The 23267-nt window shown below is 55.5% G+C and overlaps 53 non-coding genes across 53 annotated transcripts; 10 read left to right on the top strand and 43 right to left on the bottom strand.

Moving 5' to 3' along the window:
- Window positions 1-328: 328 nt before the first annotated feature.
- Window positions 329-402, bottom strand: Trnai-aau (transfer RNA isoleucine (anticodon AAU)). The gene has a single exon. It is a non-coding gene; the product is annotated as a tRNA-Ile (tRNA).
- Window positions 403-600: 198 nt separating this feature from the next.
- Window positions 601-672, bottom strand: Trnae-uuc (transfer RNA glutamic acid (anticodon UUC)). The gene has a single exon. It is a non-coding gene; the product is annotated as a tRNA-Glu (tRNA).
- A 303-nt stretch (window positions 673-975) lies between these two features.
- Trnam-cau (transfer RNA methionine (anticodon CAU)) lies at window positions 976-1048 on the bottom strand. The gene has a single exon. It is a non-coding gene; the product is annotated as a tRNA-Met (tRNA).
- A 382-nt stretch (window positions 1049-1430) lies between these two features.
- Window positions 1431-1501, bottom strand: Trnag-gcc (transfer RNA glycine (anticodon GCC)). The gene has a single exon. It is a non-coding gene; the product is annotated as a tRNA-Gly (tRNA).
- A 323-nt stretch (window positions 1502-1824) lies between these two features.
- Window positions 1825-1896, top strand: Trnag-ucc (transfer RNA glycine (anticodon UCC)). Its single transcript has one exon. It is a non-coding gene; the product is annotated as a tRNA-Gly (tRNA).
- A 612-nt stretch (window positions 1897-2508) lies between these two features.
- Trnai-aau (transfer RNA isoleucine (anticodon AAU)) lies at window positions 2509-2582 on the bottom strand. The gene has a single exon. It is a non-coding gene; the product is annotated as a tRNA-Ile (tRNA).
- A 198-nt stretch (window positions 2583-2780) lies between these two features.
- On the bottom strand, window positions 2781-2852 carry Trnae-uuc (transfer RNA glutamic acid (anticodon UUC)). The gene has a single exon. It is a non-coding gene; the product is annotated as a tRNA-Glu (tRNA).
- Window positions 2853-3155: 303 nt separating this feature from the next.
- Trnam-cau (transfer RNA methionine (anticodon CAU)) lies at window positions 3156-3228 on the bottom strand. Its single transcript has one exon. It is a non-coding gene; the product is annotated as a tRNA-Met (tRNA).
- Window positions 3229-3610: 382 nt separating this feature from the next.
- Window positions 3611-3681, bottom strand: Trnag-gcc (transfer RNA glycine (anticodon GCC)). The gene has a single exon. It is a non-coding gene; the product is annotated as a tRNA-Gly (tRNA).
- Window positions 3682-4004: 323 nt separating this feature from the next.
- Trnag-ucc (transfer RNA glycine (anticodon UCC)) lies at window positions 4005-4076 on the top strand. The gene has a single exon. It is a non-coding gene; the product is annotated as a tRNA-Gly (tRNA).
- A 612-nt stretch (window positions 4077-4688) lies between these two features.
- Trnai-aau (transfer RNA isoleucine (anticodon AAU)) lies at window positions 4689-4762 on the bottom strand. Its single transcript has one exon. It is a non-coding gene; the product is annotated as a tRNA-Ile (tRNA).
- A 198-nt stretch (window positions 4763-4960) lies between these two features.
- Window positions 4961-5032, bottom strand: Trnae-uuc (transfer RNA glutamic acid (anticodon UUC)). The gene has a single exon. It is a non-coding gene; the product is annotated as a tRNA-Glu (tRNA).
- A 303-nt stretch (window positions 5033-5335) lies between these two features.
- On the bottom strand, window positions 5336-5408 carry Trnam-cau (transfer RNA methionine (anticodon CAU)). The gene has a single exon. It is a non-coding gene; the product is annotated as a tRNA-Met (tRNA).
- Window positions 5409-5790: 382 nt separating this feature from the next.
- On the bottom strand, window positions 5791-5861 carry Trnag-gcc (transfer RNA glycine (anticodon GCC)). Its single transcript has one exon. It is a non-coding gene; the product is annotated as a tRNA-Gly (tRNA).
- A 323-nt stretch (window positions 5862-6184) lies between these two features.
- Window positions 6185-6256, top strand: Trnag-ucc (transfer RNA glycine (anticodon UCC)). The gene has a single exon. It is a non-coding gene; the product is annotated as a tRNA-Gly (tRNA).
- Window positions 6257-6868: 612 nt separating this feature from the next.
- On the bottom strand, window positions 6869-6942 carry Trnai-aau (transfer RNA isoleucine (anticodon AAU)). The gene has a single exon. It is a non-coding gene; the product is annotated as a tRNA-Ile (tRNA).
- Window positions 6943-7140: 198 nt separating this feature from the next.
- On the bottom strand, window positions 7141-7212 carry Trnae-uuc (transfer RNA glutamic acid (anticodon UUC)). Its single transcript has one exon. It is a non-coding gene; the product is annotated as a tRNA-Glu (tRNA).
- A 303-nt stretch (window positions 7213-7515) lies between these two features.
- Window positions 7516-7588, bottom strand: Trnam-cau (transfer RNA methionine (anticodon CAU)). Its single transcript has one exon. It is a non-coding gene; the product is annotated as a tRNA-Met (tRNA).
- A 382-nt stretch (window positions 7589-7970) lies between these two features.
- On the bottom strand, window positions 7971-8041 carry Trnag-gcc (transfer RNA glycine (anticodon GCC)). Its single transcript has one exon. It is a non-coding gene; the product is annotated as a tRNA-Gly (tRNA).
- Window positions 8042-8364: 323 nt separating this feature from the next.
- On the top strand, window positions 8365-8436 carry Trnag-ucc (transfer RNA glycine (anticodon UCC)). Its single transcript has one exon. It is a non-coding gene; the product is annotated as a tRNA-Gly (tRNA).
- Window positions 8437-9048: 612 nt separating this feature from the next.
- On the bottom strand, window positions 9049-9122 carry Trnai-aau (transfer RNA isoleucine (anticodon AAU)). Its single transcript has one exon. It is a non-coding gene; the product is annotated as a tRNA-Ile (tRNA).
- Window positions 9123-9320: 198 nt separating this feature from the next.
- On the bottom strand, window positions 9321-9392 carry Trnae-uuc (transfer RNA glutamic acid (anticodon UUC)). The gene has a single exon. It is a non-coding gene; the product is annotated as a tRNA-Glu (tRNA).
- Window positions 9393-9695: 303 nt separating this feature from the next.
- Trnam-cau (transfer RNA methionine (anticodon CAU)) lies at window positions 9696-9768 on the bottom strand. The gene has a single exon. It is a non-coding gene; the product is annotated as a tRNA-Met (tRNA).
- A 382-nt stretch (window positions 9769-10150) lies between these two features.
- Window positions 10151-10221, bottom strand: Trnag-gcc (transfer RNA glycine (anticodon GCC)). The gene has a single exon. It is a non-coding gene; the product is annotated as a tRNA-Gly (tRNA).
- Window positions 10222-10544: 323 nt separating this feature from the next.
- Window positions 10545-10616, top strand: Trnag-ucc (transfer RNA glycine (anticodon UCC)). The gene has a single exon. It is a non-coding gene; the product is annotated as a tRNA-Gly (tRNA).
- Window positions 10617-11172: 556 nt separating this feature from the next.
- Window positions 11173-11246, bottom strand: Trnai-aau (transfer RNA isoleucine (anticodon AAU)). The gene has a single exon. It is a non-coding gene; the product is annotated as a tRNA-Ile (tRNA).
- A 198-nt stretch (window positions 11247-11444) lies between these two features.
- Window positions 11445-11516, bottom strand: Trnae-uuc (transfer RNA glutamic acid (anticodon UUC)). Its single transcript has one exon. It is a non-coding gene; the product is annotated as a tRNA-Glu (tRNA).
- A 303-nt stretch (window positions 11517-11819) lies between these two features.
- On the bottom strand, window positions 11820-11892 carry Trnam-cau (transfer RNA methionine (anticodon CAU)). The gene has a single exon. It is a non-coding gene; the product is annotated as a tRNA-Met (tRNA).
- Window positions 11893-12274: 382 nt separating this feature from the next.
- Window positions 12275-12345, bottom strand: Trnag-gcc (transfer RNA glycine (anticodon GCC)). Its single transcript has one exon. It is a non-coding gene; the product is annotated as a tRNA-Gly (tRNA).
- A 323-nt stretch (window positions 12346-12668) lies between these two features.
- Trnag-ucc (transfer RNA glycine (anticodon UCC)) lies at window positions 12669-12740 on the top strand. Its single transcript has one exon. It is a non-coding gene; the product is annotated as a tRNA-Gly (tRNA).
- Window positions 12741-13352: 612 nt separating this feature from the next.
- On the bottom strand, window positions 13353-13426 carry Trnai-aau (transfer RNA isoleucine (anticodon AAU)). The gene has a single exon. It is a non-coding gene; the product is annotated as a tRNA-Ile (tRNA).
- Window positions 13427-13624: 198 nt separating this feature from the next.
- On the bottom strand, window positions 13625-13696 carry Trnae-uuc (transfer RNA glutamic acid (anticodon UUC)). Its single transcript has one exon. It is a non-coding gene; the product is annotated as a tRNA-Glu (tRNA).
- A 303-nt stretch (window positions 13697-13999) lies between these two features.
- On the bottom strand, window positions 14000-14072 carry Trnam-cau (transfer RNA methionine (anticodon CAU)). Its single transcript has one exon. It is a non-coding gene; the product is annotated as a tRNA-Met (tRNA).
- A 382-nt stretch (window positions 14073-14454) lies between these two features.
- On the bottom strand, window positions 14455-14525 carry Trnag-gcc (transfer RNA glycine (anticodon GCC)). Its single transcript has one exon. It is a non-coding gene; the product is annotated as a tRNA-Gly (tRNA).
- A 323-nt stretch (window positions 14526-14848) lies between these two features.
- On the top strand, window positions 14849-14920 carry Trnag-ucc (transfer RNA glycine (anticodon UCC)). The gene has a single exon. It is a non-coding gene; the product is annotated as a tRNA-Gly (tRNA).
- A 612-nt stretch (window positions 14921-15532) lies between these two features.
- Window positions 15533-15606, bottom strand: Trnai-aau (transfer RNA isoleucine (anticodon AAU)). Its single transcript has one exon. It is a non-coding gene; the product is annotated as a tRNA-Ile (tRNA).
- Window positions 15607-15804: 198 nt separating this feature from the next.
- Trnae-uuc (transfer RNA glutamic acid (anticodon UUC)) lies at window positions 15805-15876 on the bottom strand. The gene has a single exon. It is a non-coding gene; the product is annotated as a tRNA-Glu (tRNA).
- A 303-nt stretch (window positions 15877-16179) lies between these two features.
- Trnam-cau (transfer RNA methionine (anticodon CAU)) lies at window positions 16180-16252 on the bottom strand. The gene has a single exon. It is a non-coding gene; the product is annotated as a tRNA-Met (tRNA).
- Window positions 16253-16634: 382 nt separating this feature from the next.
- On the bottom strand, window positions 16635-16705 carry Trnag-gcc (transfer RNA glycine (anticodon GCC)). The gene has a single exon. It is a non-coding gene; the product is annotated as a tRNA-Gly (tRNA).
- Window positions 16706-17028: 323 nt separating this feature from the next.
- On the top strand, window positions 17029-17100 carry Trnag-ucc (transfer RNA glycine (anticodon UCC)). Its single transcript has one exon. It is a non-coding gene; the product is annotated as a tRNA-Gly (tRNA).
- An 813-nt stretch (window positions 17101-17913) lies between these two features.
- Trnai-aau (transfer RNA isoleucine (anticodon AAU)) lies at window positions 17914-17987 on the bottom strand. The gene has a single exon. It is a non-coding gene; the product is annotated as a tRNA-Ile (tRNA).
- Window positions 17988-18185: 198 nt separating this feature from the next.
- Window positions 18186-18257, bottom strand: Trnae-uuc (transfer RNA glutamic acid (anticodon UUC)). Its single transcript has one exon. It is a non-coding gene; the product is annotated as a tRNA-Glu (tRNA).
- Window positions 18258-18560: 303 nt separating this feature from the next.
- On the bottom strand, window positions 18561-18633 carry Trnam-cau (transfer RNA methionine (anticodon CAU)). The gene has a single exon. It is a non-coding gene; the product is annotated as a tRNA-Met (tRNA).
- A 382-nt stretch (window positions 18634-19015) lies between these two features.
- Trnag-gcc (transfer RNA glycine (anticodon GCC)) lies at window positions 19016-19086 on the bottom strand. The gene has a single exon. It is a non-coding gene; the product is annotated as a tRNA-Gly (tRNA).
- A 323-nt stretch (window positions 19087-19409) lies between these two features.
- Window positions 19410-19481, top strand: Trnag-ucc (transfer RNA glycine (anticodon UCC)). The gene has a single exon. It is a non-coding gene; the product is annotated as a tRNA-Gly (tRNA).
- A 612-nt stretch (window positions 19482-20093) lies between these two features.
- Trnai-aau (transfer RNA isoleucine (anticodon AAU)) lies at window positions 20094-20167 on the bottom strand. The gene has a single exon. It is a non-coding gene; the product is annotated as a tRNA-Ile (tRNA).
- Window positions 20168-20365: 198 nt separating this feature from the next.
- Window positions 20366-20437, bottom strand: Trnae-uuc (transfer RNA glutamic acid (anticodon UUC)). Its single transcript has one exon. It is a non-coding gene; the product is annotated as a tRNA-Glu (tRNA).
- Window positions 20438-20740: 303 nt separating this feature from the next.
- Window positions 20741-20813, bottom strand: Trnam-cau (transfer RNA methionine (anticodon CAU)). The gene has a single exon. It is a non-coding gene; the product is annotated as a tRNA-Met (tRNA).
- Window positions 20814-21195: 382 nt separating this feature from the next.
- Trnag-gcc (transfer RNA glycine (anticodon GCC)) lies at window positions 21196-21266 on the bottom strand. The gene has a single exon. It is a non-coding gene; the product is annotated as a tRNA-Gly (tRNA).
- A 323-nt stretch (window positions 21267-21589) lies between these two features.
- Window positions 21590-21661, top strand: Trnag-ucc (transfer RNA glycine (anticodon UCC)). The gene has a single exon. It is a non-coding gene; the product is annotated as a tRNA-Gly (tRNA).
- A 612-nt stretch (window positions 21662-22273) lies between these two features.
- On the bottom strand, window positions 22274-22347 carry Trnai-aau (transfer RNA isoleucine (anticodon AAU)). The gene has a single exon. It is a non-coding gene; the product is annotated as a tRNA-Ile (tRNA).
- Window positions 22348-22545: 198 nt separating this feature from the next.
- Window positions 22546-22617, bottom strand: Trnae-uuc (transfer RNA glutamic acid (anticodon UUC)). Its single transcript has one exon. It is a non-coding gene; the product is annotated as a tRNA-Glu (tRNA).
- Window positions 22618-22920: 303 nt separating this feature from the next.
- Trnam-cau (transfer RNA methionine (anticodon CAU)) lies at window positions 22921-22993 on the bottom strand. Its single transcript has one exon. It is a non-coding gene; the product is annotated as a tRNA-Met (tRNA).
- Between the last annotated feature and the right edge of the window lie 274 nt (window positions 22994-23267).

Below are 23267 nucleotides of genomic sequence, written 5' to 3' on the forward strand. Positions count from 1 at the left end.
GGCTGCAGCTGCGAAAAGAAAGGAGAAAGACAAATAGGAAGCAAAATTGCCAACAGTACCCTGCGTTCCCATGCGGTCACCCGCCCAAGCACTGACAGGGGCCAAAGTTGTTACACGTCGGCAATCGGACATTTTCTTTCGTTTTCTCTTTGCCGTATCAGAACCAGCGTATTCAACATATTGTGGCCATTGCCGAGCGAATGCTGTAGCGCTTGCCGACAAGTCGGGTTCGGATCCTCTGTCAACGTCCACGCAGGGCGATGATCTTTTGGCCATCACACTCGCCAGCTGAAATCGGCGCTGCCTTTTCGTAGTAGTAAAAGCGTACTGGCCCGTGGGGGGATCGAACCCACGACCTTCGCGTTATTAGCACGACGCTCTAACCAACTGAGCTAACGGGCCTCGACGCGGACGGTTGCTCAGCCCTACGCTGGAAACACGTGGCATGAAGCCACACGCCACTTCTAGGGTCACTGTGTGCCTGCTCCGCTCGTCCATGTTCTGCTGGCGGTCATGAAACAGTAGCTGAATTGCGAACAGGACGGGAAACGGCAGCACGCACAGCTGAAACTTGAGACGATTCGTGTGGAAAAAATTCCGTTCCGGTACCGGGAATCGAACCCGGGCCTCCTGGGTGAAAGCCAGGTATCCTAGCCACTAGACCACACCGGAGTTCGGCGTTCGTTGGACGGATCGGATGGTCTCTCGCACATTTCGTGCCGAGTCCCGCGTCGGCACCCTTCTCTCTTTGCGAGCGTCTTTGCGCATACTGACTGGCAAGGCGCGCACCTCAAAAGTCTCAGAGCAATGCATTTGGCTTCTTGCTCTACTGGGAGAAGAGGAAAAGGAAAGCTGTAAGTATCAATAACAGGAAGTAAACATTTTCTCGCTGAAGCGTTGAAACGTTGTGGATAACAAACAAGAAATAAGTTCGAGCACTAGCGACAGCACCACCGTGACTCACAGAAAATTAAATGCCCCGGGTGAGAATCGAACTCACGACCTTAAAATTATGAGACTTACGCGCTGCCTACTGCGCTACCGAGGCAGGGGGACGGGGGGAGACCGCTGGTCCTGGAATCTGGGTAAGCAGCGTACCCAATGTTAGACGCAGAGATACACTACTTCGTGGTTAACGCGTTCTGTTGCTACACGTGCATTGCCGGCCCAGTTGATTGCGGTGTTGCTGCAGCTTTTGCAACCATAGGCAGCACTCCCCGTCGTTCAAGTTCAATGCCTCGGAGGCACCTGGACACAGCAACTTGTGAGGCCAGGCCGACGCCAGTCCGTAGAACATGACGCGAGCGTCCGAGTGGGGAACCGCGCGTGCTGCGTTCTCGTTTCTTCTCAAGGGAATCCCGCTATACATTCTTGTGGATCGTGCATCTCAAGCGCGCAAGTCACACGGCACCGCGGGAAAAGCAAAATGATGCATCGGCCGGGAATCGAACCCGGGCCGCCCGCGTGGCAGGCGAGCATTCTACCACTGAACCACCGATGCTCAGCTAGTTCACAGCTTCCTGGTGCTTTCCGCTGCAGACGTCTGAGGGGAAAGTGGGACTGCCGTCCAGCGCCGTCGCATCCTCTCGAGAGAATGCTACAGACGCTGAATCCTGCACTGCACTGCTTAAAAATGATCGTCTAAGTACTCTTGCGGCGCACGCACGCGACGACTCTTGCCAAAGGACGCGAAATGTGCGTAGAGACGCTGCCTGGATGAGCTCGCCTACCCCGTAACGCGCCTACAGCTACGACCACCTTCAGGCGCCGCTGACAGGCGGGAAGCAGACACAGCGCGGCTCGCGAGGCGCGGAAGGCAACTGTGCGGTGGTGGTGTAATGGTCAGCATAGTTGCCTTCCAAGCAGTTGATCCGGGTTCGATTCCCGGCCACCGCAGCAGGCTTTTACTTTTGCGTATAAGTACTTTTGCCACGCGTCCTTAAATTAATGTTTCTTTCCCCATCTTACTCGCTGCAGGCCACCCTATAGCGTGTGCGTCGATTCCCCTTGAGTCTCGACTTGTCTCGACTTTGCTCAGCTGACGCGAGAGCTGACGCTCTCCAGTCGGCCTATATCAACACGACAAGCACGAGAAACGACTGAGAGAGGCAAGGAGAGGCGAGGCGGTGGACACACAGCACGCCGCTTCATTACACGGTGGCGTCTCCCTGACTGAATCGGGCTGCAGCTGCGAAAAGAAAGGAGAAAGACAAATAGGAAGCAAAATTGCCAACAGTACCCTGCGTTCCCATGCGGTCACCCGCCCAAGCACTGACAGGGGCCAAAGTTGTTACACGTCGGCAATCGGACATTTTCTTTCGTTTTCTCTTTGCCGTATCAGAACCAGCGTATTCAACATATTGTGGCCATTGCCGAGCGAATGCTGTAGCGCTTGCCGACAAGTCGGGTTCGGATCCTCTGTCAACGTCCACGCAGGGCGATGATCTTTTGGCCATCACACTCGCCAGCTGAAATCGGCGCTGCCTTTTCGTAGTAGTAAAAGCGTACTGGCCCGTGGGGGGATCGAACCCACGACCTTCGCGTTATTAGCACGACGCTCTAACCAACTGAGCTAACGGGCCTCGACGCGGACGGTTGCTCAGCCCTACGCTGGAAACACGTGGCATGAAGCCACACGCCACTTCTAGGGTCACTGTGTGCCTGCTCCGCTCGTCCATGTTCTGCTGGCGGTCATGAAACAGTAGCTGAATTGCGAACAGGACGGGAAACGGCAGCACGCACAGCTGAAACTTGAGACGATTCGTGTGGAAAAAATTCCGTTCCGGTACCGGGAATCGAACCCGGGCCTCCTGGGTGAAAGCCAGGTATCCTAGCCACTAGACCACACCGGAGTTCGGCGTTCGTTGGACGGATCGGATGGTCTCTCGCACATTTCGTGCCGAGTCCCGCGTCGGCACCCTTCTCTCTTTGCGAGCGTCTTTGCGCATACTGACTGGCAAGGCGCGCACCTCAAAAGTCTCAGAGCAATGCATTTGGCTTCTTGCTCTACTGGGAGAAGAGGAAAAGGAAAGCTGTAAGTATCAATAACAGGAAGTAAACATTTTCTCGCTGAAGCGTTGAAACGTTGTGGATAACAAACAAGAAATAAGTTCGAGCACTAGCGACAGCACCACCGTGACTCACAGAAAATTAAATGCCCCGGGTGAGAATCGAACTCACGACCTTAAAATTATGAGACTTACGCGCTGCCTACTGCGCTACCGAGGCAGGGGGACGGGGGGAGACCGCTGGTCCTGGAATCTGGGTAAGCAGCGTACCCAATGTTAGACGCAGAGATACACTACTTCGTGGTTAACGCGTTCTGTTGCTACACGTGCATTGCCGGCCCAGTTGATTGCGGTGTTGCTGCAGCTTTTGCAACCATAGGCAGCACTCCCCGTCGTTCAAGTTCAATGCCTCGGAGGCACCTGGACACAGCAACTTGTGAGGCCAGGCCGACGCCAGTCCGTAGAACATGACGCGAGCGTCCGAGTGGGGAACCGCGCGTGCTGCGTTCTCGTTTCTTCTCAAGGGAATCCCGCTATACATTCTTGTGGATCGTGCATCTCAAGCGCGCAAGTCACACGGCACCGCGGGAAAAGCAAAATGATGCATCGGCCGGGAATCGAACCCGGGCCGCCCGCGTGGCAGGCGAGCATTCTACCACTGAACCACCGATGCTCAGCTAGTTCACAGCTTCCTGGTGCTTTCCGCTGCAGACGTCTGAGGGGAAAGTGGGACTGCCGTCCAGCGCCGTCGCATCCTCTCGAGAGAATGCTACAGACGCTGAATCCTGCACTGCACTGCTTAAAAATGATCGTCTAAGTACTCTTGCGGCGCACGCACGCGACGACTCTTGCCAAAGGACGCGAAATGTGCGTAGAGACGCTGCCTGGATGAGCTCGCCTACCCCGTAACGCGCCTACAGCTACGACCACCTTCAGGCGCCGCTGACAGGCGGGAAGCAGACACAGCGCGGCTCGCGAGGCGCGGAAGGCAACTGTGCGGTGGTGGTGTAATGGTCAGCATAGTTGCCTTCCAAGCAGTTGATCCGGGTTCGATTCCCGGCCACCGCAGCAGGCTTTTACTTTTGCGTATAAGTACTTTTGCCACGCGTCCTTAAATTAATGTTTCTTTCCCCATCTTACTCGCTGCAGGCCACCCTATAGCGTGTGCGTCGATTCCCCTTGAGTCTCGACTTGTCTCGACTTTGCTCAGCTGACGCGAGAGCTGACGCTCTCCAGTCGGCCTATATCAACACGACAAGCACGAGAAACGACTGAGAGAGGCAAGGAGAGGCGAGGCGGTGGACACACAGCACGCCGCTTCATTACACGGTGGCGTCTCCCTGACTGAATCGGGCTGCAGCTGCGAAAAGAAAGGAGAAAGACAAATAGGAAGCAAAATTGCCAACAGTACCCTGCGTTCCCATGCGGTCACCCGCCCAAGCACTGACAGGGGCCAAAGTTGTTACACGTCGGCAATCGGACATTTTCTTTCGTTTTCTCTTTGCCGTATCAGAACCAGCGTATTCAACATATTGTGGCCATTGCCGAGCGAATGCTGTAGCGCTTGCCGACAAGTCGGGTTCGGATCCTCTGTCAACGTCCACGCAGGGCGATGATCTTTTGGCCATCACACTCGCCAGCTGAAATCGGCGCTGCCTTTTCGTAGTAGTAAAAGCGTACTGGCCCGTGGGGGGATCGAACCCACGACCTTCGCGTTATTAGCACGACGCTCTAACCAACTGAGCTAACGGGCCTCGACGCGGACGGTTGCTCAGCCCTACGCTGGAAACACGTGGCATGAAGCCACACGCCACTTCTAGGGTCACTGTGTGCCTGCTCCGCTCGTCCATGTTCTGCTGGCGGTCATGAAACAGTAGCTGAATTGCGAACAGGACGGGAAACGGCAGCACGCACAGCTGAAACTTGAGACGATTCGTGTGGAAAAAATTCCGTTCCGGTACCGGGAATCGAACCCGGGCCTCCTGGGTGAAAGCCAGGTATCCTAGCCACTAGACCACACCGGAGTTCGGCGTTCGTTGGACGGATCGGATGGTCTCTCGCACATTTCGTGCCGAGTCCCGCGTCGGCACCCTTCTCTCTTTGCGAGCGTCTTTGCGCATACTGACTGGCAAGGCGCGCACCTCAAAAGTCTCAGAGCAATGCATTTGGCTTCTTGCTCTACTGGGAGAAGAGGAAAAGGAAAGCTGTAAGTATCAATAACAGGAAGTAAACATTTTCTCGCTGAAGCGTTGAAACGTTGTGGATAACAAACAAGAAATAAGTTCGAGCACTAGCGACAGCACCACCGTGACTCACAGAAAATTAAATGCCCCGGGTGAGAATCGAACTCACGACCTTAAAATTATGAGACTTACGCGCTGCCTACTGCGCTACCGAGGCAGGGGGACGGGGGGAGACCGCTGGTCCTGGAATCTGGGTAAGCAGCGTACCCAATGTTAGACGCAGAGATACACTACTTCGTGGTTAACGCGTTCTGTTGCTACACGTGCATTGCCGGCCCAGTTGATTGCGGTGTTGCTGCAGCTTTTGCAACCATAGGCAGCACTCCCCGTCGTTCAAGTTCAATGCCTCGGAGGCACCTGGACACAGCAACTTGTGAGGCCAGGCCGACGCCAGTCCGTAGAACATGACGCGAGCGTCCGAGTGGGGAACCGCGCGTGCTGCGTTCTCGTTTCTTCTCAAGGGAATCCCGCTATACATTCTTGTGGATCGTGCATCTCAAGCGCGCAAGTCACACGGCACCGCGGGAAAAGCAAAATGATGCATCGGCCGGGAATCGAACCCGGGCCGCCCGCGTGGCAGGCGAGCATTCTACCACTGAACCACCGATGCTCAGCTAGTTCACAGCTTCCTGGTGCTTTCCGCTGCAGACGTCTGAGGGGAAAGTGGGACTGCCGTCCAGCGCCGTCGCATCCTCTCGAGAGAATGCTACAGACGCTGAATCCTGCACTGCACTGCTTAAAAATGATCGTCTAAGTACTCTTGCGGCGCACGCACGCGACGACTCTTGCCAAAGGACGCGAAATGTGCGTAGAGACGCTGCCTGGATGAGCTCGCCTACCCCGTAACGCGCCTACAGCTACGACCACCTTCAGGCGCCGCTGACAGGCGGGAAGCAGACACAGCGCGGCTCGCGAGGCGCGGAAGGCAACTGTGCGGTGGTGGTGTAATGGTCAGCATAGTTGCCTTCCAAGCAGTTGATCCGGGTTCGATTCCCGGCCACCGCAGCAGGCTTTTACTTTTGCGTATAAGTACTTTTGCCACGCGTCCTTAAATTAATGTTTCTTTCCCCATCTTACTCGCTGCAGGCCACCCTATAGCGTGTGCGTCGATTCCCCTTGAGTCTCGACTTGTCTCGACTTTGCTCAGCTGACGCGAGAGCTGACGCTCTCCAGTCGGCCTATATCAACACGACAAGCACGAGAAACGACTGAGAGAGGCAAGGAGAGGCGAGGCGGTGGACACACAGCACGCCGCTTCATTACACGGTGGCGTCTCCCTGACTGAATCGGGCTGCAGCTGCGAAAAGAAAGGAGAAAGACAAATAGGAAGCAAAATTGCCAACAGTACCCTGCGTTCCCATGCGGTCACCCGCCCAAGCACTGACAGGGGCCAAAGTTGTTACACGTCGGCAATCGGACATTTTCTTTCGTTTTCTCTTTGCCGTATCAGAACCAGCGTATTCAACATATTGTGGCCATTGCCGAGCGAATGCTGTAGCGCTTGCCGACAAGTCGGGTTCGGATCCTCTGTCAACGTCCACGCAGGGCGATGATCTTTTGGCCATCACACTCGCCAGCTGAAATCGGCGCTGCCTTTTCGTAGTAGTAAAAGCGTACTGGCCCGTGGGGGGATCGAACCCACGACCTTCGCGTTATTAGCACGACGCTCTAACCAACTGAGCTAACGGGCCTCGACGCGGACGGTTGCTCAGCCCTACGCTGGAAACACGTGGCATGAAGCCACACGCCACTTCTAGGGTCACTGTGTGCCTGCTCCGCTCGTCCATGTTCTGCTGGCGGTCATGAAACAGTAGCTGAATTGCGAACAGGACGGGAAACGGCAGCACGCACAGCTGAAACTTGAGACGATTCGTGTGGAAAAAATTCCGTTCCGGTACCGGGAATCGAACCCGGGCCTCCTGGGTGAAAGCCAGGTATCCTAGCCACTAGACCACACCGGAGTTCGGCGTTCGTTGGACGGATCGGATGGTCTCTCGCACATTTCGTGCCGAGTCCCGCGTCGGCACCCTTCTCTCTTTGCGAGCGTCTTTGCGCATACTGACTGGCAAGGCGCGCACCTCAAAAGTCTCAGAGCAATGCATTTGGCTTCTTGCTCTACTGGGAGAAGAGGAAAAGGAAAGCTGTAAGTATCAATAACAGGAAGTAAACATTTTCTCGCTGAAGCGTTGAAACGTTGTGGATAACAAACAAGAAATAAGTTCGAGCACTAGCGACAGCACCACCGTGACTCACAGAAAATTAAATGCCCCGGGTGAGAATCGAACTCACGACCTTAAAATTATGAGACTTACGCGCTGCCTACTGCGCTACCGAGGCAGGGGGACGGGGGGAGACCGCTGGTCCTGGAATCTGGGTAAGCAGCGTACCCAATGTTAGACGCAGAGATACACTACTTCGTGGTTAACGCGTTCTGTTGCTACACGTGCATTGCCGGCCCAGTTGATTGCGGTGTTGCTGCAGCTTTTGCAACCATAGGCAGCACTCCCCGTCGTTCAAGTTCAATGCCTCGGAGGCACCTGGACACAGCAACTTGTGAGGCCAGGCCGACGCCAGTCCGTAGAACATGACGCGAGCGTCCGAGTGGGGAACCGCGCGTGCTGCGTTCTCGTTTCTTCTCAAGGGAATCCCGCTATACATTCTTGTGGATCGTGCATCTCAAGCGCGCAAGTCACACGGCACCGCGGGAAAAGCAAAATGATGCATCGGCCGGGAATCGAACCCGGGCCGCCCGCGTGGCAGGCGAGCATTCTACCACTGAACCACCGATGCTCAGCTAGTTCACAGCTTCCTGGTGCTTTCCGCTGCAGACGTCTGAGGGGAAAGTGGGACTGCCGTCCAGCGCCGTCGCATCCTCTCGAGAGAATGCTACAGACGCTGAATCCTGCACTGCACTGCTTAAAAATGATCGTCTAAGTACTCTTGCGGCGCACGCACGCGACGACTCTTGCCAAAGGACGCGAAATGTGCGTAGAGACGCTGCCTGGATGAGCTCGCCTACCCCGTAACGCGCCTACAGCTACGACCACCTTCAGGCGCCGCTGACAGGCGGGAAGCAGACACAGCGCGGCTCGCGAGGCGCGGAAGGCAACTGTGCGGTGGTGGTGTAATGGTCAGCATAGTTGCCTTCCAAGCAGTTGATCCGGGTTCGATTCCCGGCCACCGCAGCAGGCTTTTACTTTTGCGTATAAGTACTTTTGCCACGCGTCCTTAAATTAATGTTTCTTTCCCCATCTTACTCGCTGCAGGCCACCCTATAGCGTGTGCGTCGATTCCCCTTGAGTCTCGACTTGTCTCGACTTTGCTCAGCTGACGCGAGAGCTGACGCTCTCCAGTCGGCCTATATCAACACGACAAGCACGAGAAACGACTGAGAGAGGCAAGGAGAGGCGAGGCGGTGGACACACAGCACGCCGCTTCATTACACGGTGGCGTCTCCCTGACTGAATCGGGCTGCAGCTGCGAAAAGAAAGGAGAAAGACAAATAGGAAGCAAAATTGCCAACAGTACCCTGCGTTCCCATGCGGTCACCCGCCCAAGCACTGACAGGGGCCAAAGTTGTTACACGTCGGCAATCGGACATTTTCTTTCGTTTTCTCTTTGCCGTATCAGAACCAGCGTATTCAACATATTGTGGCCATTGCCGAGCGAATGCTGTAGCGCTTGCCGACAAGTCGGGTTCGGATCCTCTGTCAACGTCCACGCAGGGCGATGATCTTTTGGCCATCACACTCGCCAGCTGAAATCGGCGCTGCCTTTTCGTAGTAGTAAAAGCGTACTGGCCCGTGGGGGGATCGAACCCACGACCTTCGCGTTATTAGCACGACGCTCTAACCAACTGAGCTAACGGGCCTCGACGCGGACGGTTGCTCAGCCCTACGCTGGAAACACGTGGCATGAAGCCACACGCCACTTCTAGGGTCACTGTGTGCCTGCTCCGCTCGTCCATGTTCTGCTGGCGGTCATGAAACAGTAGCTGAATTGCGAACAGGACGGGAAACGGCAGCACGCACAGCTGAAACTTGAGACGATTCGTGTGGAAAAAATTCCGTTCCGGTACCGGGAATCGAACCCGGGCCTCCCGGGTGAAAGCCAGGTATCCTAGCCACTAGACCACACCGGAGTTCGGCGTTCGTTGGACGGATCGGATGGTCTCTCGCACATTTCGTGCCGAGTCCCGCGTCGGCACCCTTCTCTCTTTGCGAGCGTCTTTGCGCATACTGACTGGCAAGGCGCGCACCTCAAAAGTCTCAGAGCAATGCATTTGGCTTCTTGCTCTACTGGGAGAAGAGGAAAAGGAAAGCTGTAAGTATCAATAACAGGAAGTAAACATTTTCTCGCTGAAGCGTTGAAACGTTGTGGATAACAAACAAGAAATAAGTTCGAGCACTAGCGACAGCACCACCGTGACTCACAGAAAATTAAATGCCCCGGGTGAGAATCGAACTCACGACCTTAAAATTATGAGACTTACGCGCTGCCTACTGCGCTACCGAGGCAGGGGGACGGGGGGAGACCGCTGGTCCTGGAATCTGGGTAAGCAGCGTACCCAATGTTAGACGCAGAGATACACTACTTCGTGGTTAACGCGTTCTGTTGCTACACGTGCATTGCCGGCCCAGTTGATTGCGGTGTTGCTGCAGCTTTTGCAACCATAGGCAGCACTCCCCGTCGTTCAAGTTCAATGCCTCGGAGGCACCTGGACACAGCAACTTGTGAGGCCAGGCCGACGCCAGTCCGTAGAACATGACGCGAGCGTCCGAGTGGGGAACCGCGCGTGCTGCGTTCTCGTTTCTTCTCAAGGGAATCCCGCTATACATTCTTGTGGATCGTGCATCTCAAGCGCGCAAGTCACACGGCACCGCGGGAAAAGCAAAATGATGCATCGGCCGGGAATCGAACCCGGGCCGCCCGCGTGGCAGGCGAGCATTCTACCACTGAACCACCGATGCTCAGCTAGTTCACAGCTTCCTGGTGCTTTCCGCTGCAGACGTCTGAGGGGAAAGTGGGACTGCCGTCCAGCGCCGTCGCATCCTCTCGAGAGAATGCTACAGACGCTGAATCCTGCACTGCACTGCTTAAAAATGATCGTCTAAGTACTCTTGCGGCGCACGCACGCGACGACTCTTGCCAAAGGACGCGAAATGTGCGTAGAGACGCTGCCTGGATGAGCTCGCCTACCCCGTAACGCGCCTACAGCTACGACCACCTTCAGGCGCCGCTGACAGGCGGGAAGCAGACACAGCGCGGCTCGCGAGGCGCGGAAGGCAACTGTGCGGTGGTGGTGTAATGGTCAGCATAGTTGCCTTCCAAGCAGTTGATCGGGGTTCGATTCCCGGCCACCGCAGCAGGCTTTTACTTTTGCGTATAAGTACTTTTGCCACGCGTCCTTAAATTAATGTTTCTTTCCCCATCTTACTCGACTTTGCTCAGCTGACGCGAGAGCTGACGCTCTCCAGTCGGCCTATATCAACACGACAAGCACGAGAAACGACTGAGAGAGGCAAGGAGAGGCGAGGCGGTGGACACACAGCACGCCGCTTCATTACACGGTGGCGTCTCCCTGACTGAATCGGGCTGCAGCTGCGAAAAGAAAGGAGAAAGACAAATAGGAAGCAAAATTGCCAACAGTACCCTGCGTTCCCATGCGGTCACCCGCCCAAGCACTGACAGGGGCCAAAGTTGTTACACGTCGGCAATCGGACATTTTCTTTCGTTTTCTCTTTGCCGTATCAGAACCAGCGTATTCAACATATTGTGGCCATTGCCGAGCGAATGCTGTAGCGCTTGCCGACAAGTCGGGTTCGGATCCTCTGTCAACGTCCACGCAGGGCGATGATCTTTTGGCCATCACACTCGCCAGCTGAAATCGGCGCTGCCTTTTCGTAGTAGTAAAAGCGTACTGGCCCGTGGGGGGATCGAACCCACGACCTTCGCGTTATTAGCACGACGCTCTAACCAACTGAGCTAACGGGCCTCGACGCGGACGGTTGCTCAGCCCTACGCTGGAAACACGTGGCATGAAGCCACACGCCACTTCTAGGGTCACTGTGTGCCTGCTCCGCTCGTCCATGTTCTGCTGGCGGTCATGAAACAGTAGCTGAATTGCGAACAGGACGGGAAACGGCAGCACGCACAGCTGAAACTTGAGACGATTCGTGTGGAAAAAATTCCGTTCCGGTACCGGGAATCGAACCCGGGCCTCCTGGGTGAAAGCCAGGTATCCTAGCCACTAGACCACACCGGAGTTCGGCGTTCGTTGGACGGATCGGATGGTCTCTCGCACATTTCGTGCCGAGTCCCGCGTCGGCACCCTTCTCTCTTTGCGAGCGTCTTTGCGCATACTGACTGGCAAGGCGCGCACCTCAAAAGTCTCAGAGCAATGCATTTGGCTTCTTGCTCTACTGGGAGAAGAGGAAAAGGAAAGCTGTAAGTATCAATAACAGGAAGTAAACATTTTCTCGCTGAAGCGTTGAAACGTTGTGGATAACAAACAAGAAATAAGTTCGAGCACTAGCGACAGCACCACCGTGACTCACAGAAAATTAAATGCCCCGGGTGAGAATCGAACTCACGACCTTAAAATTATGAGACTTACGCGCTGCCTACTGCGCTACCGAGGCAGGGGGACGGGGGGAGACCGCTGGTCCTGGAATCTGGGTAAGCAGCGTACCCAATGTTAGACGCAGAGATACACTACTTCGTGGTTAACGCGTTCTGTTGCTACACGTGCATTGCCGGCCCAGTTGATTGCGGTGTTGCTGCAGCTTTTGCAACCATAGGCAGCACTCCCCGTCGTTCAAGTTCAATGCCTCGGAGGCACCTGGACACAGCAACTTGTGAGGCCAGGCCGACGCCAGTCCGTAGAACATGACGCGAGCGTCCGAGTGGGGAACCGCGCGTGCTGCGTTCTCGTTTCTTCTCAAGGGAATCCCGCTATACATTCTTGTGGATCGTGCATCTCAAGCGCGCAAGTCACACGGCACCGCGGGAAAAGCAAAATGATGCATCGGCCGGGAATCGAACCCGGGCCGCCCGCGTGGCAGGCGAGCATTCTACCACTGAACCACCGATGCTCAGCTAGTTCACAGCTTCCTGGTGCTTTCCGCTGCAGACGTCTGAGGGGAAAGTGGGACTGCCGTCCAGCGCCGTCGCATCCTCTCGAGAGAATGCTACAGACGCTGAATCCTGCACTGCACTGCTTAAAAATGATCGTCTAAGTACTCTTGCGGCGCACGCACGCGACGACTCTTGCCAAAGGACGCGAAATGTGCGTAGAGACGCTGCCTGGATGAGTTCGCCTACCCCGTAACGCGCCTACAGCTACGACCACCTTCAGGCGCCGCTGACAGGCGGGAAGCAGACACAGCGCGGCTCGCGAGGCGCGGAAGGCAACTGTGCGGTGGTGGTGTAATGGTCAGCATAGTTGCCTTCCAAGCAGTTGATCCGGGTTCGATTCCCGGCCACCGCAGCAGGCTTTTACTTTTGCGTATAAGTACTTTTGCCACGCGTCCTTAAATTAATGTTTCTTTCCCCATCTTACTCGCTGCAGGCCACCCTATAGCGTGTGCGTCGATTCCCCTTGAGTCTCGACTTGTCTCGACTTTGCTCAGCTGACGCGAGAGCTGACGCTCTCCAGTCGGCCTATATCAACACGACAAGCACGAGAAACGACTGAGAGAGGCAAGGAGAGGCGAGGCGGTGGACACACAGCACGCCGCTTCATTACACGGTGGCGTCTCCCTGACTGAATCGGGCTGCAGCTGCGAAAAGAAAGGAGAAAGACAAATAGGAAGCAAAATTGCCAACAGTACCCTGCGTTCCCATGCGGTCACCCGCCCAAGCACTGACAGGGGCCAAAGTTGTTACACGTCGGCAATCGGACATTTTCTTTCGTTTTCTCTTTGCCGTATCAGAACCAGCGTATTCAACATATTGTGGCCATTGCCGAGCGAATGCTGTAGCGCTTGCCGACAAGTCGGGTTCGGATCCTCTGTCAACGTCCACGCAGGGCGATGATCTTTTGGCCATCACACTCGCCAGCTGAAATCGGCGCTGCCTTTTCGTAGTAGTAAAAGCGTACTGGCCCGTGGGGGGATCGAACCCACGACCTTCGCGTTATTAGCACGACGCTCTAACCAACTGAGCTAACGGGCCTCGACGCGGACGGTTGCTCAGCCCTACGCTGGAAACACGTGGCATGAAGCCACACGCCACTTCTAGGGTCACTGTGTGCCTGCTCCGCTCGTCCATGTTCTGCTGGCGGTCATGAAACAGTAGCTGAATTGCGAACAGGACGGGAAACGGCAGCACGCACAGCTGAAACTTGAGACGATTCGTGTGGAAAAAATTCCGTTCCGGTACCGGGAATCGAACCCGGGCCTCCTGGGTGAAAGCCAGGTATCCTAGCCACTAGACCACACCGGAGTTCGGCGTTCGTTGGACGGATCGGATGGTCTCTCGCACATTTCGTGCCGAGTCCCGCGTCGGCACCCTTCTCTCTTTGCGAGCGTCTTTGCGCATACTGACTGGCAAGGCGCGCACCTCAAAAGTCTCAGAGCAATGCATTTGGCTTCTTGCTCTACTGGGAGAAGAGGAAAAGGAAAGCTGTAAGTATCAATAACAGGAAGTAAACATTTTCTCGCTGAAGCGTTGAAACGTTGTGGATAACAAACAAGAAATAAGTTCGAGCACTAGCGACAGCACCACCGTGACTCACAGAAAATTAAATGCCCCGGGTGAGAATCGAACTCACGACCTTAAAATTATGAGACTTACGCGCTGCCTACTGCGCTACCGAGGCAGGGGGACGGGGGGAGACCGCTGGTCCTGGAATCTGGGTAAGCAGCGTACCCAATGTTAGACGCAGAGATACACTACTTCGTGGTTAACGCGTTCTGTTGCTACACGTGCATTGCCGGCCCAGTTGATTGCGGTGTTGCTGCAGCTTTTGCAACCATAGGCAGCACTCCCCGTCGTTCAAGTTCAATGCCTCGGAGGCACCTGGACACAGCAACTTGTGAGGCCAGGCCGACGCCAGTCCGTAGAACATGACGCGAGCGTCCGAGTGGGGAACCGCGCGTGCTGCGTTCTCGTTTCTTCTCAAGGGAATCCCGCTATACATTCTTGTGGATCGTGCATCTCAAGCGCGCAAGTCACACGGCACCGCGGGAAAAGCAAAATGATGCATCGGCCGGGAATCGAACCCGGGCCGCCCGCGTGGCAGGCGAGCATTCTACCACTGAACCACCGATGCTCAGCTAGTTCACAGCTTCCTGGTGCTTTCCGCTGCAGACGTCTGAGGGGAAAGTGGGACTGCCGTCCAGCGCCGTCGCATCCTCTCGAGAGAATGCTACAGACGCTGAATCCTGCACTGCACTGCTTAAAAATGATCGTCTAAGTACTCTTGCGGCGCACGCACGCGACGACTCTTGCCAAAGGACGCGAAATGTGCGTAGAGACGCTGCCTGGATGAGCTCGCCTACCCCGTAACGCGCCTACAGCTACGACCACCTTCAGGCGCCGCTGACAGGCGGGAAGCAGACACAGCGCGGCTCGCGAGGCGCGGAAGGCAACTGTGCGGTGGTGGTGTAATGGTCAGCATAGTTGCCTTCCAAGCAGTTGATCCGGGTTCGATTCCCGGCCACCGCAGCAGGCTTTTACTTTTGCGTATAAGTACTTTTGCCACGCGTCCTTAAATTAATGTTTCTTTCCCCATCTTACTCGCTGCAGGCCACCCTATAGCGTGTGCGTCGATTCCCCTTGAGTCTCGACTTGTCTCGACTTTGCTCAGCTGACGCGAGAGCTGACGCTCTCCAGTCGGCCTATATCAACACGACAAGCACGAGAAACGACTGAGAGAGGCAAGGAGAGGCGAGGCGGTGGACACACAGCACGCCGCTTCATTACACGGTGGCGTCTCCCTGACTGAATCGGGCTGCAGCTGCGAAAAGAAAGGAGAAAGACAAATAGGAAGCAAAATTGCCAACAGTACCCTGCGTTCCCATGCGGTCACCCGCCCAAGCACTGACAGGGGCCAAAGTTGTTACACGTCGGCAATCGGACATTTTCTTTCGTTTTCTCTTTGCCGTATCAGAACCAGCGTATTCAACATATTGTGGCCATTGCCGAGCGAATGCTGTAGCGCTTGCCGACAAGTCGGGTTCGGATCCTCTGTCAACGTCCACGCAGGGCGATGATCTTTTGGCCATCACACTCGCCAGCTGAAATCGGCGCTGCCTTTTCGTAGTAGTAAAAGCGTACTGGCCCGTGGGGGGATCGAACCCACGACCTTCGCGTTATTAGCACGACGCTCTAACCAACTGAGCTAACGGGCCTCGACGCGGACGGTTGCTCAGCCCTACGCTGGAAACACGTGGCATGAAGCCACACGCCACTTCTAGGGTCACTGTGTGCCTGCTCCGCTCGTCCATGTTCTGCTGGCGGTCATGAAACAGTAGCTGAATTGCGAACAGGACGGGAAACGGCAGCACGCACAGCTGAAACTTGAGACGATTCGTGTGGAAAAAATTCCGTTCCGGTACCGGGAATCGAACCCGGGCCTCCTGGGTGAAAGCCAGGTATCCTAGCCACTAGACCACACCGGAGTTCGGCGTTCGTTGGACGGATCGGATGGTCTCTCGCACATTTCGTGCCGAGTCCCGCGTCGGCACCCTTCTCTCTTTGCGAGCGTCTTTGCGCATACTGACTGGCAAGGCGCGCACCTCAAAAGTCTCAGAGCAATGCATTTGGCTTCTTGCTCTACTGGGAGAAGAGGAAAAGGAAAGCTGTAAGTATCAATAACAGGAAGTAAACATTTTCTCGCTGAAGCGTTGAAACGTTGTGGATAACAAACAAGAAATAAGTTCGAGCACTAGCGACAGCACCACCGTGACTCACAGAAAATTAAATGCCCCGGGTGAGAATCGAACTCGCGACCTTAAAATTATGAGACTTACGCGCTGCCTACTGCGCTACCGAGGCAGGGGGACGGGGGGAGACCGCTGGTCCTGGAATCTGGGTAAGCAGCGTACCCAATGTTAGACGCAGAGATACACTACTTCGTGGTTAACGCGTTCTGTTGCTACACGTGCATTGCCGGCCCAGTTGATTGCGGTGTTGCTGCAGCTTTTGCAACCATAGGCAGCACTCCCCGTCGTTCAAGTTCAATGCCTCGGAGGCACCTGGACACAGCAACTTGTGAGGCCAGGCCGACGCCAGTCCGTAGAACATGACGCGAGCGTCCGAGTGGGGAACCGCGCGTGCTGCGTTCTCGTTTCTTCTCAAGGGAATCCCGCTATACATTCTTGTGGATCGTGCATCTCAAGCGCGCAAGTCACACGGCACCGCGGGAAAAGCAAAATGATGCATCGGCCGGGAATCGAACCCGGGCCGCCCGCGTGGCAGGCGAGCATTCTACCACTGAACCACCGATGCTCAGCTAGTTCACAGCTTCCTGGTGCTTTCCGCTGCAGACGTCTGAGGGGAAAGTGGGACTGCCGTCCAGCGCCGTCGCATCCTCTCGAGAGAATGCTACAGACGCTGAATCCTGCACTGCACTGCTTAAAAATGATCGTCTAAGTACTCTTGCGGCGCACGCACGCGACGACTCTTGCCAAAGGACGCGAAATGTGCGTAGAGACGCTGCCTGGATGAGCTCGCCTACCCCGTAACGCGCCTACAGCTACGACCACCTTCAGGCGCCGCTGACAGGCGGGAAGCAGACACAGCGCGGCTCGCGAGGCGCGGAAGGCAACTGTGCGGTGGTGGTGTAATGGTCAGCATAGTTGCCTTCCAAGCAGTTGATCCGGGTTCGATTCCCGGCCACCGCAGCAGGCTTTTACTTTTGCGTATAAGTACTTTTGCCACGCGTCCTTAAATTAATGTTTCTTTCCCCATCTTACTCGCTGCAGGCCACCCTATAGCGTGTGCGTCGATTCCCCTTGAGTCTCGACTTGTCTCGACTTGTCTCGACTTGTCTCGACTTGTCTCGACTTGTCTCGACTTGTTCTCGACTTGTCTCGACTTGTCTCGACTTGTCTCGACTTGTCTCGACTTGTCTCGACTTGTCTCGACTTGTCTCGACTTGTCTCGACTTGTCTCGACTTGTCTCGACTTGTCTCGACTTGTCTCGACTTGTCTCGACTTGTCTCGACTTGTCTCGACTTTGCTCAGCTGACGCGAGAGCTGACGCTCTCCAGTCGGCCTATATCAACACGACAAGCACGAGAAACGACTGAGAGAGGCAAGGAGAGGCGAGGCGGTGGACACACAGCACGCCGCTTCATTACACGGTGGCGTCTCCCTGACTGAATCGGGCTGCAGCTGCGAAAAGAAAGGAGAAAGACAAATAGGAAGCAAAATTGCCAACAGTACCCTGCGTTCCCATGCGGTCACCCGCCCAAGCACTGACAGGGGCCAAAGTTGTTACACGTCGGCAATCGGACATTTTCTTTCGTTTTCTCTTTGCCGTATCAGAACCAGCGTATTCAACATATTGTGGCCATTGCCGAGCGAATGCTGTAGCGCTTGCCGACAAGTCGGGTTCGGATCCTCTGTCAACGTCCACGCAGGGCGATGATCTTTTGGCCATCACACTCGCCAGCTGAAATCGGCGCTGCCTTTTCGTAGTAGTAAAAGCGTACTGGCCCGTGGGGGGATCGAACCCACGACCTTCGCGTTATTAGCACGACGCTCTAACCAACTGAGCTAACGGGCCTCGACGCGGACGGTTGCTCAGCCCTACGCTGGAAACACGTGGCATGAAGCCACACGCCACTTCTAGGGTCACTGTGTGCCTGCTCCGCTCGTCCATGTTCTGCTGGCGGTCATGAAACAGTAGCTGAATTGCGAACAGGACGGGAAACGGCAGCACGCACAGCTGAAACTTGAGACGATTCGTGTGGAAAAAATTCCGTTCCGGTACCGGGAATCGAACCCGGGCCTCCTGGGTGAAAGCCAGGTATCCTAGCCACTAGACCACACCGGAGTTCGGCGTTCGTTGGACGGATCGGATGGTCTCTCGCACATTTCGTGCCGAGTCCCGCGTCGGCACCCTTCTCTCTTTGCGAGCGTCTTTGCGCATACTGACTGGCAAGGCGCGCACCTCAAAAGTCTCAGAGCAATGCATTTGGCTTCTTGCTCTACTGGGAGAAGAGGAAAAGGAAAGCTGTAAGTATCAATAACAGGAAGTAAACATTTTCTCGCTGAAGCGTTGAAACGTTGTGGATAACAAACAAGAAATAAGTTCGAGCACTAGCGACAGCACCACCGTGACTCACAGAAAATTAAATGCCCCGGGTGAGAATCGAACTCACGACCTTAAAATTATGAGACTTACGCGCTGCCTACTGCGCTACCGAGGCAGGGGGACGGGGGGAGACCGCTGGTCCTGGAATCTGGGTAAGCAGCGTACCCAATGTTAGACGCAGAGATACACTACTTCGTGGTTAACGCGTTCTGTTGCTACACGTGCATTGCCGGCCCAGTTGATTGCGGTGTTGCTGCAGCTTTTGCAACCATAGGCAGCACTCCCCGTCGTTCAAGTTCAATGCCTCGGAGGCACCTGGACACAGCAACTTGTGAGGCCAGGCCGACGCCAGTCCGTAGAACATGACGCGAGCGTCCGAGTGGGGAACCGCGCGTGCTGCGTTCTCGTTTCTTCTCAAGGGAATCCCGCTATACATTCTTGTGGATCGTGCATCTCAAGCGCGCAAGTCACACGGCACCGCGGGAAAAGCAAAATGATGCATCGGCCGGGAATCGAACCCGGGCCGCCCGCGTGGCAGGCGAGCATTCTACCACTGAACCACCGATGCTCAGCTAGTTCACAGCTTCCTGGTGCTTTCCGCTGCAGACGTCTGAGGGGAAAGTGGGACTGCCGTCCAGCGCCGTCGCATCCTCTCGAGAGAATGCTACAGACGCTGAATCCTGCACTGCACTGCTTAAAAATGATCGTCTAAGTACTCTTGCGGCGCACGCACGCGACGACTCTTGCCAAAGGACGCGAAATGTGCGTAGAGACGCTGCCTGGATGAGCTCGCCTACCCCGTAACGCGCCTACAGCTACGACCACCTTCAGGCGCCGCTGACAGGCGGGAAGCAGACACAGCGCGGCTCGCGAGGCGCGGAAGGCAACTGTGCGGTGGTGGTGTAATGGTCAGCATAGTTGCCTTCCAAGCAGTTGATCCGGGTTCGATTCCCGGCCACCGCAGCAGGCTTTTACTTTTGCGTATAAGTACTTTTGCCACGCGTCCTTAAATTAATGTTTCTTTCCCCATCTTACTCGCTGCAGGCCACCCTATAGCGTGTGCGTCGATTCCCCTTGAGTCTCGACTTGTCTCGACTTTGCTCAGCTGACGCGAGAGCTGACGCTCTCCAGTCGGCCTATATCAACACGACAAGCACGAGAAACGACTGAGAGAGGCAAGGAGAGGCGAGGCGGTGGACACACAGCACGCCGCTTCATTACACGGTGGCGTCTCCCTGACTGAATCGGGCTGCAGCTGCGAAAAGAAAGGAGAAAGACAAATAGGAAGCAAAATTGCCAACAGTACCCTGCGTTCCCATGCGGTCACCCGCCCAAGCACTGACAGGGGCCAAAGTTGTTACACGTCGGCAATCGGACATTTTCTTTGGTTTTCTCTTTGCCGTATCAGAACCAGCGTATTCAACATATTGTGGCCATTGCCGAGCGAATGCTGTAGCGCTTGCCGACAAGTCGGGTTCGGATCCTCTGTCAACGTCCACGCAGGGCGATGATCTTTTGGCCATCACACTCGCCAGCTGAAATCGGCGCTGCCTTTTCGTAGTAGTAAAAGCGTACTGGCCCGTGGGGGGATCGAACCCACGACCTTCGCGTTATTAGCACGACGCTCTAACCAACTGAGCTAACGGGCCTCGACGCGGACGGTTGCTCAGCCCTACGCTGGAAACACGTGGCATGAAGCCACACGCCACTTCTAGGGTCACTGTGTGCCTGCTCCGCTCGTCCATGTTCTGCTGGCGGTCATGAAACAGTAGCTGAATTGCGAACAGGACGGGAAACGGCAGCACGCACAGCTGAAACTTGAGACGATTCGTGTGGAAAAAATTCCGTTCCGGTACCGGGAATCGAACCCGGGCCTCCTGGGTGAAAGCCAGGTATCCTAGCCACTAGACCACACCGGAGTTCGGCGTTCGTTGGACGGATCGGATGGTCTCTCGCACATTTCGTGCCGAGTCCCGCGTCGGCACCCTTCTCTCTTTGCGAGCGTCTTTGCGCATACTGACTGGCAAGGCGCGCACCTCAAAAGTCTCAGAGCAATGCATTTGGCTTCTTGCTCTACTGGGAGAAGAGGAAAAGGAAAGCTGTAAGTATCAATAACAGGAAGTAAACATTTTCTCGCTGAAGCGTTGAAACGTTGTGGATAACAAACAAGAAATAAGTTCGAGCACTAGCGACAGCACCACCGTGACTCACAGAAAATTAAATGCCCCGGGTGAGAATCGAACTCACGACCTTAAAATTATGAGACTTACGCGCTGCCTACTGCGCTACCGAGGCAGGGGGACGGGGGGAGACCGCTGGTCCTGGAATCTGGGTAAGCAGCGTACCCAATGTTAGACGCAGAGATACACTACTTCGTGGTTAACGCGTTCTGTTGCTACACGTGCATTGCCGGCCCAGTTGATTGCGGTGTTGCTGCAGCTTTTGCAACCATAGGCAGCACTCCCCGTCGTTCAAGTTCAATGCCTCGGAGGCACCTGGACACAGCAACTTGTGAGGCCAGGCCGACGCCAGTCCGTAGAACATGACGCGAGCGTCCGAGTGGGGAACCGCGCGTGCTGCGTTCTCGTTTCTTCTCAAGGGAATCCCGCTATACATTCTTGTGGATCGTGCATCTCAAGCGCGCAAGTCACACGGCACCGCGGGAAAAGCAAAATGATGCATCGGCCGGGAATCGAACCCGGGCCGCCCGCGTGGCAGGCGAGCATTCTACCACTGAACCACCGATGCTCAGCTAGTTCACAGCTTCCTGGTGCTTTCCGCTGCAGACGTCTGAGGGGAAAGTGGGACTGCCGTCCAGCGCCGTCGCATCCTCTCGAGAGAATGCTACAGACGCTGAATCCTGCACTGCACTGCTTAAAAATGATCGTCTAAGTACTCTTGCGGCGCACGCACGCGACGACTCTTGCCAAAGGACGCGAAATGTGCGTAGAGACGCTGCCTGGATGAGCTCGCCTACCCCGTAACGCGCCTACAGCTACGACCACCTTCAGGCGCCGCTGACAGGCGGGAAGCAGACACAGCGCGGCTCGCGAGGCGCGGAAGGCAACTGTGCGGTGGTGGTGTAATGGTCAGCATAGTTGCCTTCCAAGCAGTTGATCCGGGTTCGATTCCCGGCCACCGCAGCAGGCTTTTACTTTTGCGTATAAGTACTTTTGCCACGCGTCCTTAAATTAATGTTTCTTTCCCCATCTTACTCGCTGCAGGCCACCCTATAGCGTGTGCGTCGATTCCCCTTGAGTCTCGACTTGTCTCGACTTTGCTCAGCTGACGCGAGAGCTGACGCTCTCCAGTCGGCCTATATCAACACGACAAGCACGAGAAACGACTGAGAGAGGCAAGGAGAGGCGAGGCGGTGGACACACAGCACGCCGCTTCATTACACGGTGGCGTCTCCCTGACTGAATCGGGCTGCAGCTGCGAAAAGAAAGGAGAAAGACAAATAGGAAGCAAAATTGCCAACAGTACCCTGCGTTCCCATGCGGTCACCCGCCCAAGCACTGACAGGGGCCAAAGTTGTTACACGTCGGCAATCGGACATTTTCTTTCGTTTTCTCTTTGCCGTATCAGAACCAGCGTATTCAACATATTGTGGCCATTGCCGAGCGAATGCTGTAGCGCTTGCCGACAAGTCGGGTTCGGATCCTCTGTCAACGTCCACGCAGGGCGATGATCTTTTGGCCATCACACTCGCCAGCTGAAATCGGCGCTGCCTTTTCGTAGTAGTAAAAGCGTACTGGCCCGTGGGGGGATCGAACCCACGACCTTCGCGTTATTAGCACGACGCTCTAACCAACTGAGCTAACGGGCCTCGACGCGGACGGTTGCTCAGCCCTACGCTGGAAACACGTGGCATGAAGCCACACGCCACTTCTAGGGTCACTGTGTGCCTGCTCCGCTCGTCCATGTTCTGCTGGCGGTCATGAAACAGTAGCTGAATTGCGAACAGGACGGGAAACGGCAGCACGCACAGCTGAAACTTGAGACGATTCGTGTGGAAAAAATTCCGTTCCGGTACCGGGAATCGAACCCGGGCCTCCTGGGTGAAAGCCAGGTATCCTAGCCACTAGACCACACCGGAGTTCGGCGTTCGTTGGACGGATCGGATGGTCTCTCGCACATTTCGTGCCGAGTCCCGCGTCGGCACCCTTCTCTCTTTGCGAGCGTCTTTGCGCATACTGACTGGCAAGGCGCGCACCTCAAAAGTCTCAGAGCAATGCATTTGGCTTCTTGCTCTACTGGGAGAAGAGGAAAAGGAAAGCTGTAAGTATCAATAACAGGAAGTAAACATTTTCTCGCTGAAGCGTTGAAACGTTGTGGATAACAAACAAGAAATAAGTTCGAGCACTAGCGACAGCACCACCGTGACTCACAGAAAATTAAATGCCCCGGGTGAGAATCGAACTCACGACCTTAAAATTATGAGACTTACGCGCTGCCTACTGCGCTACCGAGGCAGGGGGACGGGGGGAGACCGCTGGTCCTGGAATCTGGGTAAGCAGCGTACCCAATGTTAGACGCAGAGATACACTACTTCGTGGTTAACGCGTTCTGTTGCTACACGTGCATTGCCGGCCCAGTTGATTGCGGTGTTGCTGCAGCTTTTGCAACCATAGGCAGCACTCCCCGTCGTTCAAGTTCAATGCCTCGGAGGCACCTGGACACAGCAACTTGTGAGGCCAGGCCGACGCCAGTCCGTAGAACATGACGCGAGCGTCCGAGTGGGGAACC

Source organism: Schistocerca cancellata, unplaced genomic scaffold (genome assembly GCF_023864275.1).
Source record: "Schistocerca cancellata isolate TAMUIC-IGC-003103 unplaced genomic scaffold, iqSchCanc2.1 HiC_scaffold_322, whole genome shotgun sequence".
In the NCBI taxonomy this organism is placed as follows: domain Eukaryota; kingdom Metazoa; phylum Arthropoda; class Insecta; order Orthoptera; family Acrididae; genus Schistocerca; species Schistocerca cancellata.